This window comes from Budorcas taxicolor, chromosome X, assembly GCF_023091745.1.
Source record: "Budorcas taxicolor isolate Tak-1 chromosome X, Takin1.1, whole genome shotgun sequence".
Lineage (NCBI taxonomy): Eukaryota > Metazoa > Chordata > Mammalia > Artiodactyla > Bovidae > Budorcas > Budorcas taxicolor.
This window is the reverse complement of record NC_068935.1, coordinates 14,138,377-14,149,754: the sequence shown is the minus strand read 5'-3', so window position 1 is coordinate 14,149,754 and position 11,378 is coordinate 14,138,377. Positions and strand designations below refer to the sequence as shown.

Here is an 11,378-nt window from a genome sequence, read left to right as displayed (position 1 = left end):
TATGCTAAAAGATGATGCTGTTAAAGGGTCACACTCAATATGCCAACAAATTGGGAAAACAGCAGTGGTTACAGAACTGGAAAGGGTCAGTTTTCATTGCAATCCCAAAGGAAGGTAATGCCAAAGAATGTTCAAACTACCACACAATTACACTCATCTCACATACTAGCAAATAATGCTCAAAATTCTCCAAGCCAGGCTTCAACAGTACATGAACTATGAATTTCTAGATGTTCAAGCTGGAATTAGAAAAGGCAGAGGATCCAGAGATCAGATTGCTAACATCCGTTGGAACATAGAAAAAGCAAGAGAGTTCCAGAAAAACATCAACTTCTGCTTTATTCACTACGCCAAAACCTTTGACTGTGTGGATCACAACAAACTGTGGAAAATTCTTAGAGAGATGGGAATGCCAGATCACCTTACCTGCCTCTTGAGAAATCTGTATGCAGGTCAGGAAGCACAAGTTAGAACTGGACATGGAACAACAGACTGGTTCCAAATCAGAAAAGGAGAATGTCAAGGTTGTATATTGTCACCCTGCTTATTTAACTTATATCAAGAGTACAAATTATGTGAAATACCAGGCCGAATGAAGCACAAGCTGGAATCAAGATTGCCGGGAAAAATATCAATAACCTCAGAGATTCAGATGACACCACCCTTATGGCAGAAAGTGAAGAGGAACTGAAGAGCCTCTTGATGAAAGTGAAAGAAGAGAGTGAAAAAGCTGGCCTAACACTCAAAAAATGAAGATCATGGCATCTGGTCCCACCACTTCATGGCAAATAGATGGGTAAACAATGGAAACAGTGACAGACTATTTCCCTGGGCTCCAAAATCACTGCAGATGGTAACTGCAGCCATGAAATCAAAAGACACTTGCTCCTTGGAAGAAAATCTATGACAAAAGTAGACAGAGACATTACTTTGCCGACAAATGTCCATGTAGTCAAAGCTATGGTTTTCCCAGTAGTCTTGTATGGATATGAGAGTTGGACTATAGAGAAAGCTGAGCACCAAAGAATTAATAATTTTGAACTGTAGTGTTGGAGAAGATTCTTGAGAGTCCCTTGGACTGCAAGGAGATCCAACCAGTCAATCCTAAAGGAAATCAGTCCTGAATATTCATTGGAAGGACTGATGCTGAAGCTCCAATACCTTGGCTACCTGATGCAAAGAAGTGACTCATTTGGAAAGACCCTGTTGCTGGGAAAGATTGAAGGCAGGAGGAGAAGGAGACAACAGAGGATGAGATGGTTGGATGGCATCACTGACTGGATGGACATCAGTTTGAGCATGTTCCGGGTGATGGTGATGGACATGGAAGCCTGGCGTGCTGTGTAGCCAATGGGGTCGCAAAGAGTCAGACAGGACTAAGTGACTGATATGAACTGAACAAAACATTAACTCTAAAGAGGAAATAAGAGGAAAATATGAGAAAAGTTAGTGGTTACTCTGAGGTGACATGGCCCCAGCAAATTAACTTCGTACTTTTAAGAAGTGAAAAAATATTTTTTAAAATCCGTTTGTACCTCTCATCCCCATACAATCACAGGCCTTCTTTCTCTCTTTTTTCTCCTTTCTCCCCCACCCTTCAACATCAAAGCTCCAGAAAGCATTTCTGCATTCGGTTTTTAATGTTTGTCTTCCTACCGACCCCTTACCTTACCGCACTGTAGTTTCTGTCCCCATAATTGCAATGAATATGCTCTCACCAAGGTCACAAGTCTCCTTTTTGTCTCTAGCTTGAGATATTTTGTATAAATATGTTAACATCCTGAAAATTATTTTAATAACCATATAAAATATGCATGTTTGTACACATTGCTGCTATTGCTTAATATCAAATCTTCAACAGTTTCCTAGGCTCTGGAGCAGGACGTGCTGGGTTCAAACCCAAGCTGACCTGCTGCCTAACTGTGCAGTCCTGGGCCAAATCCTTATTTTTCTGTCCCACAGTTTTTTAATCTGTAAAATGAGTATAAAAAATAAAATAAAATAAAATGAGTATAAACAATTGTATCTACCTCATAGAGGTGCTGTGAGCGCTGAAGAACTGATACAGGAATAGGACTTGGCATATGATATATAAAAAGGACTTGGCACAAATACAATTTTAGCCAATTTTGTATCTTGTTTTCTCTATCTTTATTGATACTACTATCCTGGAAGTTGTGAAAAATAGGGTTTACACTGATTTTTATTCATATTCAGTGACATTTGAGGGATGTTTTTACTGAGTGTGTTAGTTTCCTATCTCTTTGTATCACTCATTCATACACTAATCGTAAATACATATTGAGCTTGAAACCCATACTATTCCATTAGCACTTACTCACTAACTCTGAAGTGGAAATAAGAGGAAAATATGGGGAAAGTCAATGGTTAAACCTGAGATGACATGGTTCCTGCACATTAACTTTTATATTTTTCTGAACTGGCAATAAAACAAACAAACAAACATGAAATTCATGGCTTAAAACAACAGAACTTTTTTCCTCTTTCACTTCTGGAGACCAGAGTCCAAAAGTAGGGTATTGACAGGGCCATACTAGAGCAGCAGACTCGTCTTCGCCTCCATCTTTCTTTACATGGCCTTCTTCCTTGTGGGTGTGAAATCACCCTGTCCTTTTTCTCATAAGGACACCAGTCATTGGTTTTAGGGGCCACCCTAAATTCAGTATGAACTCATCTCAATTGCATACACTCAGACCATATGTCTAAATATGGTTGCATTCACAGATATGGGTTAAGGCTTGGACATATCTTGTTGGGGAATATAATTCAACCCACTACAGTGATATAAGCAGATTAAAAATCTAAAATGAGGTCTTACCTTTTGTACAGAGCATATGAATGCATCTGTACATGCATGAATACACATATTTGAAAGCTTTGAGGACCATATAACCCAGATGAAAACATTAGCAAGGATTATCTTTGAGTGCTATATTTAGGGTATTTTTATTTTATTTCCATTTGCTGCTGCTGCTAAGTCACTTCAGTTGTGTCTGACTCTGTGCGACCCCATAGATGGCAGCCCACCAGGCTCCCCCATCCCTGGGATTCTCTAGCCAAGAACACTGGAGTGGGTTGCCATTTCCTTCTCCATTATTTCCATTTATATGTTCCATTTTTTAACCTATAAACCTGTGTTACTCTTGTAAATACAGAAAATAATAAAAATCACTGAGAAACACAAGCAATCTCTGCTCTGCTTACAAGAGAGTCATAAATTTAGAACAGGACCATCCCTGAGGCACAGGAAGGGAGAATAGGATGTTGGGGAGCCCATTCCGCAGGATAACAGGACACAATTCCCCAAATTCCAAACCATACTACTTACTATCAATATTTTAAATTCCTACCTATTTAGGTAGGGAAAAGGTGTTGTACCTCAGTTTGAATAGTTTTGCTGTGCCCTGATGAACAGTGAGGCTGAGGGTCTTATCAGGTGAGAAGCAGTAGTGTGTACTGGTTACATGTGGGGCTCAGAGACCACACAGAATCTGGGACATCTTAGTCTTGTGACTGGCTAGCCCTGTCCTCACTGCCTCACTCCCCTGATGGTTGAAGTCCAGCAACATGGGCTTCCCTAGTGGTCCAGTGGTTAAGACTCCATATTTTGCAGGTTTCATCCCTGGTCTAGGAACTAAGGATCCTGCATGCCCCATGGTACAGCCAAAAGAAAAGAGAAAACATTAAGTCGGGCAACAGTATCTCCTCCTCCTAGGCTGTGGTGAGGAGGAAAAGACTAAGTGTAGGTTGAACATGCACAACAGTGTTAGGTAGTGAAGAGGTCAGGAATAAATATGAATGATTCTTATCATCATACTGAAATGGATCATTAGAAATTACAGGATCATTTTTATTATTCTGTGAGCTTATACTGATTGGCTTGAATTGACCTCTGGTGTTTATCATTAAAAAGTAGCTTTACATCATTGCTATTCTTAAAAATGCATAATTATACTGGCATAGTACAATTTCTGAAAAAAAAATATAGACAGTTCTTATCCATAAGAAATAGACCTTTAAGAATTTTAATGACTTTCTTTCCCTTCGTGAGTTGTCTACCCAGTTTTATCTACAACAAAAGTGCTTGGTTTTGGAAGTGCAAAATGTAGTAAGAATAAATATCCCTAGCCCTTCCTATAGGAAAGTGGGTCAGTGTCAAAATGGGGAATCCCTAAGCCATAGGAATTAGGTAACAGGTGGTCTCAGAACTAATTTTTGAATCTACCACATGACATTCCCAGTTGGGCAATGTGAAGAGAATTAGAAATGACTTAAAGGAATGGCAATCATGTCTCTCAAATAAAGCTTACATTCAGCAATCCAATGACATCTACACTTCCCAGGATTTTAGTAAAGGTTTTGAGATGAAAGCAGCTTCACAAGATGCTTCCTTCTGTACTCTTACAGTTAAAGCCCCTTGAGCTAACAGCAAGCCATGGTTTTAACCACCAGTTAGCCAGGGAATGAGCTCCAAGGGAAAGGAAAAAGTGATGGTCTGCATGATACTGCCCAGCCCCACAGCAAACTGAGAGGAGAATGCTTAAACAGCAGCATTCAGGAGGAAAGTTTAGTCACAGTTTCAATCAGACAAAGTCCCCAGGCACAATCAACATGTGAGAATGAAATAAACTTTAAAGTACCTTCCTGGGATGTCTCTGATGACCCACTGGTTAAGAATCCACCTTCTAATGCAGAGGACATGGGTCTAATCCGTGTTCAGGAAACTAAGATCCCACATGCCGTGCGGGCAACTAAGCCTGCATGCCACAACTAGAGAGAAGCCGCAATGAAGAGCCCACATGTCACAATAAAGATCCCACATGCCACATCTGAGACCCAACACAGCCAAATAAATAAATAAATATTAAAAATAAAATTGCAACCTCATCGCTAGAAAAAAGGAAAAGAGAAGAAAAGGAAAGGAAAAGAAAAAAGTACCTTCCTTATGCAACTAAAAATAATAAAAGAAAAGGAAAATATACAAAAGCCCAGCATTTCAAAAAAATTCAAAATGGGATACATGCTCAAGCCAACTGAGGGATCTGAGTGTTAGTCTGAACACAGGAGGTGAGGTGAGGTGAAGTCGCTCAGTCATGTCCAACTCTTGTGACCCCATGGACTATAGCCTACCGGGCTTCTCCATCCATGGGATTCTCCAGGCAAGAATACGGGAGTGGGTTACCATTTCCTTCTCCAGGGGATCTTCCCGACCCAGGGATCAAACCTGGGTCTCCCGCATCGGAGGCAGACGCTTTAACCTCTGAGCCACCAGGGACTACCTCTAATCATGTCACCTTTTACCTAGGTTCTGGATGTACAGGTCTAGCTGAGCAACAGTGTGAATGCAAGATAGAAAACTAGGCCTGGGCAAAGAGAAGAAGTTTCATATTCAGAAGGTACTGAGACACTGTTTAGAGCTAGGTGAGACCTGGCAACTCTTGACTTTGAACATGATGGATAAAAAGTGACTAAAAATAGTATCTGCTGATTCCCTTAGTGCCTCCTACAGCACAGAAACTGAGAAAATGGGTGTGTCCATTTCAGAACCTATAGAAGCTCTGAAAGAGAAGATACATGGCATAACATTCATAACATATACATTTCCCTTCTGCTCCTTCAAATCCAAATGATCTCTATGAGCTCATCTTATTCAAGTCATCTCTTTTCTTGGGGGAGAACACAGGAGAAATGATACATATATTTGTTGAACTTTTACAATATTGAAAAAGTGATATCTTCTATCGCTTTGTTCATTATTCCTCACAACAGATCTGTGAGGCAGTTATCAGTTTGCCACTTCCTAGATGACCCACTATATAGTCACACACATCTACTTAGAGGCATCTCTCCTCATTTTCCATGGGTTATTTTTTCCAACGAAGAGACAATTTTTAGAAACAGAAACAAAAAGTTTCCTTTAAAGAAGATTATAAAAATTAACTATTGTATGATCCCAATGCCCTTTAAAGAATTCGTAGTGTGTATGTGAGTGTGTGAGTGATAGTTGCTTAGTCACGTCTGACTCTTTGCAACCCCATGGACTATAGTCTGCTGGCTCCTTTGTCCATGGAATGCTCCAGGCAAGAAAACTGGAGTGGACTGCCATTTCCTTCTCCATCATACATGTATAAAGAGAATGAAAGGACATATAGGTAGTTTTAACTTCCTGCTTACTCCTGAATCTACATCACATTTCTTTATTAATTGTGAGTTATGGACTTCTCCGGTGGTCCAGTGTTTAAGAACCCACCTTGCAATGTGGGGAGAAATAAATATATATACTGTAATTGACTATATTTTTTAAAATTGAAAGTTAAAACTCAAATTCATAAAAGTGATTACCTATAAGATGACAGAGCAGCAGCTCAGGATGGAAGATGATATATATTCTCATTAAAAATACAATACATAATTACTGACTCCAGGTACTAAAAAGGACAACAAACAATGACCAACCCAGTAGTAAAGAGCAACTCTACTTGCTCAGATTGAATTAGATACATTTCACACTAAAAGGAACTGGCATTCTTTGGAGAAAAGGATGATTCCGGGACTAAGTGGGGATTGTAGCAGATGAGTCTGAACCAAACTCTCATACTAGAACACATGTCAAGGAGACAATAGCCACCCTAAAGACTCAGAAGCCAACCAAAAGGCTCTCACAGTCCAAAAATAGAAAAATTTGAACATCAAAAATGTCAATACCTGCAATGGATTAAACATCAAGTATATAAACATCTAGAGCATATGATGATAAACATCTAGAGCATATGATGACACTGTAAAAGAAAAAAACAACAACTCAATTTTCACCTTTGGAGGATCCCACAGAAAAAACTCACCATCTGGAAAAGTAGAAATACTGCAAAAGAATTAAGCATTAATTCCTCTCTTCTGTGTCAACCAGACATCAGTGTAACCTCATAGTTGATGAGAGGAAGTTTGTCTTATAGAAGAAATCCAGCTAACAAATAGAAAAGAAATTATAGAATTAAAATATTACCATTTGCAACCATTAATGAAATATAGATCGAGGTCATCATCTTAAGAGGCTAAGAAAACATGAGTTAAAAGGCAGATGGGAAATGTCATAATAGATGGATCAGACAACACCTGGACCCAGTGATCAGTCTCAAGGACAGAGGAGGAAGGACAGAAATGAAGAGGCTCCTGATATAAGGCTATAGGAAGTACACCACCACATCTCAGGTACTTTTTCCACAAATCTGAATCTGAGCAAGCCTCTATATGTACAGTAATCACCAATTTAAAGGAAATAGGATGAGCCAGAACAATAGAACCAACAGCACAATAGAGACATAATCAGCGTAATCCAGAATGCAGACTCCACAGGGAAAAGACCAGCTTGATAAGTAAATAAATAGAGATTTTAAAAAGGACATTTGGATGAAAAGAGATCAAGATTTCAGAGAAATTAAGCTTAAAACCACCATAAGCTGCTACCACGTATCTATAAGGACAACAAAAGGAGAAAGATGGAAGATGAAAGGTCAGGGCGAGGTCAGGATGAAGGGTCAGGGCGAGGTCAGGATGAAAGGTCAGGGAAAGGTCAGGCGTGCTGAGGCATGCCCCGGCAGAGGGCGCTGCAGACACACCCCGGAGACAGGCCAGCAACCAAGCCGACCAATCAGGAGCCGACACGAAGCCCTTGCCGTCCAATCAGGAGCTGACACGGAGCCCTTGGACACCAATCACCGCTGAGCCCGCGTTTTCTTCCTTATATGGGAGCCCCGGCCCGGGCTATAAAACCCCTTCCCACCCCTCACACCTCGCAGACTCCACAGACTCCCTTTACCCCGCAGACCCCCCTCGCTCCCCTGCTTACCCGCCCCCAGGAGTTCTGCCCGAGAGTGACCGCCCAATAAAAGGCCCTGTTCAACGGTCCATAGGGGTGGTTCCTTCTTCCCGTGGCGTTTCTTACAGAAAATACCACATTGTCTAATGCATAGAAACTGTGATGAATATTATCTTCTAATTTTTACAATCATTATCTTCACATTTTTGTTAAATAAATACACTCTGTATATGCAAAAATGCCTACCAAAACATAGTTTTCACCTAACAACAACTAACAGGGGCTGACAGTTCAACAAATGTCTCTTTCTTCTTCCTAAGTATAATGGCGAGGAGTGTGGGCTCTGGAGACAGACCACGCCCAAGCCATCATTCTACCACTTACAAAATGGTATGAATTTGAACACTTTTACTTCACCTCATAGTCACTCAAGTGCCTCATCTGCAAAACAGCAATTATACAGAACTGATCATAGAAGAAAGAAGTTCAAAGTAAAAAATATTGCCTTGTGTTTTGGTTTCTACAAGGATAATGGTGAGGGATCACATAATTTTAAAAATTCAACTGCAAAAACCTTGGGATAGCTGGCTCTGTCTGTACTATAGGAGAATGAAAGAACCTCTCTGGGCCTCAGTTTTCTCCTTTAAGAACTGTCTTTACCTCATGGGTTGTTGCTTTGAGAATTAATTAATACACACAAATACTTAGAGTGGCATGAGGCACACAATATCAGCTCAATAAATTGTACAATTTTCATAAGGACATTCGAGTTTTGATATTTTTACAAAAAGTTTCCATTTGTCTGTAATCAAGCTTGTCATTTGGACTCAACTCGAATATCACATCCTAAGAAAGAGCTTCACTGACAACTGTGTCTACAACGATCCCTGTCCTTGTAATTTTCTACTAATGGATTTTATTTTGTTGCAAGCATTTATTCCCATACAAATTAGTCCAGCTTATTGATTTGTTTCCTTGCTTATTGCCAGTTTCTCAAACTAGAGTAAAAGCTCTAGGGATACTGCCCTTTCTTATTCACTGCGTCACATCCCCAGAAACTAGTTTCAGTGAGTGTGATGGGTTGAAATGTCAACCCAAAAAGATATGTTGAAGTCTTAATTCCCAGTGCCCCTGAACATAACCTTACTTGGAACTATGGCTGCTGCAGATGTAGTTAGTTAAGATGAGGTCATACTGGAGTAGGGTGGTCCCTAAAACAATGTGAGTAGTGTCCTTATAAGACAGCCCCATGAAGACAGAAGAACAGGGATAACACCATATGATGATGCAAGCAGAGGTTGGAGTTATACAGCGCCAAGCCAAGAAATGCAAAGATTGCCATCAGAAGCTAGGAAGAAGCTTAGACAGATTCCCCAACTGGTTTCAGAGGATGCATGGCCCTTTTAACACATTGATTTCAGGCTTCTCGCCTCCAGAACTGTGAGACGATACATTTCTATTGTTTAAGCCACCCAGCTTGCGGAACTTTGTCATGGCAGCCTTGGGAAACTACTGCAGTCCCTCCCATATAAAATGCTGAATAAGCATTACTGAAAAGAAAGAAGTGTTCCCATTTTTACCCTTGTTGTTGTTCAGTTGCTCCATCATGTCCAACTCTTTGTGACCCCATGGACTGCAGCACACCAGGCTTCCCTGTCCTTCACCATCTCCAGAGTTTGCTCAAACTCATGTCCATTGAGTCGATGATGCCATCCAACCATTTTCATCCTCTGTCGCCTCTTTCTCCCCCTGACCTCAGTCTTTCCCAGCATCAGGGTCTTTTCCAATGAATCAGCTGTTTGCACCAGGTGGCCAGAGTATTGGAGCTTCAACTTCAGCATCAGTCTTTCCAATAAATATTCAGGGTTACTTTCCTTTAGGATTGACTGGTTTGATCTCTTTGCTGTCCAAGGGACTCTCAAGAGTCTTATCCAGCACCACAGTTCAAAATCATCAATTCTTCAGCACTCAGCCGTCTCACATCCATACATGGCTATCGGAAAAACCATAGCTTTGAATATATGGACCTTTGTCGGACTTTTCTACCTACCAGGATCAAATGCAGATATTTAAATTTGAGTTGTAGGAGGGAGAAGTTGACACCAAAATTATACATTAAAGGATTAAAACTTGTAAAACCACCTTCTTGCAAAGCCACAGCAGTGCTTTGCCAACTTGAATGATATCACAACCAACAGGAGAAATTATTCAACACATACACACCCTCCCAATCCACCTCCTTAATTTAGATACAGCAGACCCAAGGTGAGCCTAGAAATTGGCTGTTTCAACAGGCACCCCTGAACAGTTTTGATGAAGTTGTCTATGGACCACCCTTGGAAAAATCCTGACCTACACATCTGACATTAGTGTACTATTCCCTGGTGGCTCAGAGGATAAAGCGTCTGCCTGCAATGCAGGAGACCCAGGTTCGATCCCTGGGTTGGGAAGATCCCCTGGAGAAGGAAATGGCAACCCACTCCAGTATTCTTGTCTGGAGAATCCCAAGGACAGAGGAGCCTGGCGAGCTACAGTCCACGGGGTCGCAAAGAGTCGGACATGACTGAGCGAATTCACTTCATACAAAGGTCTCTCATAGCTGGTGTGTCTCTGTTAATGTAATTGCTCAAAAAATACACTGGTCCTCCCTTCCCACCTGCAACCACAGACTGCTTTCCCACATGGGTTCACAATTAAGCTCCTTTGGATTTTTTCCTTCCTTTTGGCCATGCTGCCATGTGACTCGTGAGATTTTAGTTCCCTGACCAGGGATTGAACGTAGGCCCTCAGCAGTCAAAGTGCAGAGTCCTAACCCTGGACTGCGAGGGAATCCCCTGCTTTGGACTCCATCTACAACATCAGCTCCTCATGACTTACCAGCAGACTACCTCCAGACTTCAGCTAAAACTCTTTCCTGAGTTTCCCCCATCAGACTCCGCAAACTAATGTCTCCTTAAAATAAATCTCTCTATATATACATCCTATTGGTTCTCTTTGAGAACTCTGACTAATACAGGTATTAAAACTCAAGTATCTTTTCCATCCTAGTGTAACTTGTGCTTTCAACCAAAAAGATTTCCCAGCAATAGTCAGCTACTGACACATTCAGTGAAAATGTAATACCTGGAAATTATAATAAAAAATATTCCCATGACAATATCATCAAAAAGTATTATCTACATAAAGATAACCTATATCGTACATCTGTGTCCACAAATGTGCAAGGCCTAAACTCTGAACACTATAAAACATTGCTGAGAAAATTAAAGTGGACCTAAATAAATCAAGGGATATGTCATCCTCCTGGGTCAGAGGACTCAGTATTGTGAAGATGTCTATTCTTCCCAAACTGATCTATAGATTCCTTGTAACCCCAATAAAAATCAAAGTGTTCATTTTTTTAAAAAGAAATTGACAAGATTATTCTAAATAGTAATTGAAATGCAAAGGGCTTAGTCTACAAAAAGGAACTTTGAAAACAAAAGGCTGGAGGATAAGCACTATCTTATTTCAAAACTCATAAATCTATAGTCATCAAGGC

General features: G+C 40.6%; 1 non-coding gene across 1 annotated transcript; it reads left to right on the top strand.

Moving 5' to 3' along the window:
* The first annotated feature begins 10,215 nt into the window (after positions 1 to 10,215).
* On the top strand, positions 10,216 to 10,287 carry TRNAC-GCA (transfer RNA cysteine (anticodon GCA)). Its single transcript has one exon. It is a non-coding gene; the product is annotated as a tRNA-Cys (tRNA).
* The last annotated feature ends 1,091 nt before the right edge of the window (positions 10,288 to 11,378 follow it).